We start from the raw sequence: 4,627 nt of genomic DNA on the forward strand, positions 1-4,627 counted from the left end.
CAAAACATATGGACTTACTCATAAAGACACTATTGAGACAGTCATTCACTCTCTGACTCACCCATACACACACTCATCCACCCATACTGTCCTGCTCACATACTGTCTTCAAAATACATACAAACAGTGAGTCACTCATTCATGCATCCATACACTAAGTAACACCCCCCACTGAACCATACAAACACTCATACTGATACTCTAAAAACAAACTAATAACCCATATACACACTCATGTAGCTACTCACCAACCCATGCAACTACTTATACACAAAGCGAGACGCTGATACAGATATTTAAATATTTAAACATTACTCACTAATACTTATATTCACTAAGATACTGTTAGTAAGTCAGTTATACAATTAATTTTACAAAAAAAAACATCCATTTAGACACTTATTTCCCATTTTTTCTTCCATTAACCTTTAGATATACATATATAAAAAAAAAGAAAAGTAAAATCACATATATATCTGGGCGGAGCCTAACCACACATCTCATCGTGAGATCTGATTGGCTGTCAGCACTTCATCCAAGAAGTGTTGGCAGCCATCTTGGGACCAATATACATGATAGCACCTCATTAAAAAACATTGCAGTTAATAGAAGGTTTTAAGACTTTAGTTACATTATAAATCATTTGTTGATGGTACCATACTCATTTTAGGAATTGTGGTGTGTTCTAAGGTGTTTTTACCATGTGAAAAAGCCTTCTGCTGTGATATCATGAATCATGTTTGAGAGAAAACTATTTTCTCATGCTTTTCCCACAGAGGTTTGGAACGTGATCTATAAGCTAAACTGAGAACCTATTTTCTGTAAATTCACATTATCTTTCTCAGTCATGTGAGAATGAAGTCTGACATTCTCAGTAAAACATGTACATCCAACAAGGGCAGAGACTGTCAGTTCATTCCTTTGTGTTCTACTGCAGCTTCCCAGAGTGTTCTAAAGAACAACTAGAGCGCTAACAGTCCTACTTATGACAAACGTATAGCACACCTGAAGCCATCTTGGTTGGTATAAAGTGGTAACTCTTAAAACATTTAATTTAAAAAGGAACAACATGAGGGGGTTCATTTTGCCACAGAAAGTATGATTAGTGCTGCAGAAAGAAAAATTAGGGCACATTTTAAGTGACTTCTCAAATCCTTTTCTATTTCATTAAAAAATTCTGACATGCAGACTGAAACATGCACTTTGAATACCAGCAGCAGACTTCCCTGGTGAGCAGTAGCTTTACTACAGTGATCTAATAAGCAACTAGAGTGCTAACATTCTGAATTAATGGCAAATGTGTGACACATCTGAATGCCTTCTTGATGGAATCAAAGTAAAAAACTGAAAGTATTTCCTACTGACGAGACTGCATGAAATTAGGAAACTTCATAACAAATGAATCTCCCAAGATGGCCACCAGAGACAAAAGAGCCCAAATGTAGCCCAAATATCACCCAGATGTAGCCCAAGTATAGCCCAATGACAGAATGTCCCAGAGTGTTCTAACGAACAACTAGAGCGCTAACAGTCTTACTTATGACAAAAGTATGGCACACCTGAAGCCATCTTGATTGGAATAAAGTGTAAAACACTTAAAACATTTAATTTACAAAGGAACAAAACGAGGGGGTTCATTTTGCCATAGAAATTATGATTAGTTCTGCAGAAAGAAAAATTAGGGCACATTTTGACTTCTCAAATCCTCTTCTATTTCATAAAAAATTCTGACATGCAGACTGAAACATGCACTTTGAATACCAGCAGCAGACTTCCCTGGTGATCAGTAGTTTTACTACAGTGATCTAATGAGCAACTAGAGTGCTAACATTCAGAATTTATGGCAAATGTGTGACACATCTGAATGCCTTCTTGATGGAACCAAAATAAAAAACTGAAAGTATTCCCACTGAGGAGACTGCAGTAAATGAGGAAATTAGGAAACTTCATAACAAATAAATCTCCCAAGATGGCCACCAGAGACAAAAGAGCCCAAATGTAGCCCAAATATCACCCAGATGTAGCCCAAGTATAGCCCAATGACAGAATGTCCCAGAGTGTTCTTAAGAACAACTAGAGCGCTTACTGTCTTACTTATGACAAAAGTATGGCACACCTGAAGCCATCTTGATTGGAAAAAACTGGTAACACTTAAAACATTTAATTTAAAAAGGAACACAATGAGGGAGTTCATTTTGTCATAGAAATTATGATTAGTGCTGAAGAAAGAAAAATTAGGGCACATTTTGAGTGACTTCTCAAATCCTCTTCTATTTCATTAAAAACTTCTGATATGCAGACTGAAACATGCACTTTTAATACCAGCAGCAGACTTCCGTGGTGAGCAGTAGCTTTACTACAGTGATCTAATGAGCAACTAGAGTGCTAGCATTCAGATTTTATGGCAAATGTGTGACATATCTGAATACCTTCTTGATGGAATCAAAGTAAAAAACTTGAAAGCATTTCCTACTGAGGAGACTGCAGTAAATGAGGAAATTAGGAAATTTCATAACAAATAAATCTCCCAAGATGGCCACCAGAGGCAAAAGAGCCCAAATGCAGCACAAATATCACCCAGATGTAGCCCAACGACAGAAGTGTGCAAAACACTTATTTTTTGAGTATTTGCAGTTTTATATAGTGCAGACTTGTCAGGTATTGGAGTGCTTTACATGAGCATCGGTTACATCACACAAGACCAAATTCATTTTGGTTGTAGACATGGGGAGATTAAGTGATTTGACCAGAATCACAAAATGTTGAGCTGAAGCAGAAACTCCAACCTGGTTCCCCAGTTGCAAAGTCTGCAGCTCTGGAAGTAACACCACATCCTCTCCCCTAGGTGCAACATTTAATCAAGTGGTCAACTGGATAAAAAAACATAAAGAATACAAATAATGTAAAAGTTCTTTGTCGCTATTTGAAAACTCAGAAAATATGTCCTCATTTTAGTTTTTTAGAGCACTAACCATAATTTTGATGCAAATAAGACCCTCTCATATATGTAATTTCTAAAGGAAATACTCTAGGTATTACAGTTTTGATTACATCAAGATGAAGTCAGGCGTTCCACACTTTTGTAATAAATATACAATGTTAGCAATCTAGTTGTTCATTGGGATACTGTTGAGAGGCAGAGGCCAGGGGCACGGACTCTGAAAATTGAAGGCAGGTAGGAGAGTGCAGATGCAACAATTTGACCACACTGGGCAGGCAGGAAGGTCAGTGGCAGCACAACAGACTATGGAGGGCAGTGGAAAGGGGGGCGGGGGCAACAAACCAACAATACAGGACTGGCAAGAGAGGCTGTGGCAATATAATACACCATTGTGGGCAGAAGGAAATGGCAGTGGTAGTACAACCATACATGCCAACAGACCCGTTTCAGCCAGGAAACGTCCAATGTTTTTAAGCTCAAATGGGCTTTATTTGATCTGTCTCCTGTCTACAATCTCCTCTTTTTCAATGTAACTCAAAGGGGAAATTCAATACCCCAGTTTTTTTTAAAAATCTCCCTCTTACCAAGTTCAAAATGTTCCCAAGCATGGTACATTGGATCCTGGTAGGCAGGAGGAATTGGGGTAGGGACATGGACTCGGATAACAGAGGACAGGAGGGACATGGAGAGGTGCACCAAATTGACCCTACAGGGCAGGCATCAGGGTTTGCAGCAGCACAATACACCACACAGTGCATGCGGGACAGGAGTGCAGCACAACAATCCATAGAAAGCAATAGGGAGGGGACAGGACCATGCACATGGACAACAGAGAACAGAGGGGAAAGAGGCAATGGTAGCTAGCTGACCATAATGGGCAGACAGAAGAGAAAGCTGCAGCATAACAGACCATAAAGGGCAGGAGGGACGGATCAGGGGCATTACAATGGAACAGACAAGCCAGGAGGGAGGGAATAGGGGTCTGCACATGGAAACAGAGGGCTGGAGGCAAGGGGGCAAGGCAGGAGCAGCAAGATGACCATGGAGGTCAGGCAGGTTGGGCACTAGAAACAAAACACACCATGGAGAGCAACAATGAGACTATGATGGCATACACACAGACCATGGAGGGAAGGTGGGAGGGGGTCAGGGGCAGCTAGCTGACCACACAGGGAAGGTGGGAGGGGCCATGGCAGCACAGAAGACCATGCATGGCAAGCGGGAGGGTTAGTGGCAGCACAATGGCTATGATGGGCAAGAAGGAGGGTGCAGGGGCATGCACAAAGGACCATGGAGGATAGAAGGGAGGGTCAGGACCTGGGCACAGACAAGAGAGTTCAGGGGAAGGGGTCTCACAACAGACCACGCGGGCAGGCAGGAGGAGCAGTTGCAGCACAACAGACCAGGGAGGGCAGAAGGGTGTGGCAGTAAAATGGACCATGGAGGACAGGAGGAAGGCGATAGGGGCATGGCATGTGGACAGGCAGGGTGGAGGTGGCAGGGACAGGTTACAGTCATCTGACAATGCTAGGCAGGTGGGAGGGGAGTGGCAGCTCAACAGAACACTCAGAGTAGATAGGAGTGGCAGGTCCATGGAACATGGTGGGCAAAAAGGATGGAGCAGGGGCATGCACAAAGACATCGGAGGGCAGGGGGAAGGAGAATAGGGGCAGCAAGCTAAGCACA

The sequence above is a fragment of the Triturus cristatus genome, chromosome 6 (genome assembly GCF_964204655.1).
Source record: "Triturus cristatus chromosome 6, aTriCri1.1, whole genome shotgun sequence".
NCBI lineage: Eukaryota > Metazoa > Chordata > Amphibia > Caudata > Salamandridae > Triturus > Triturus cristatus.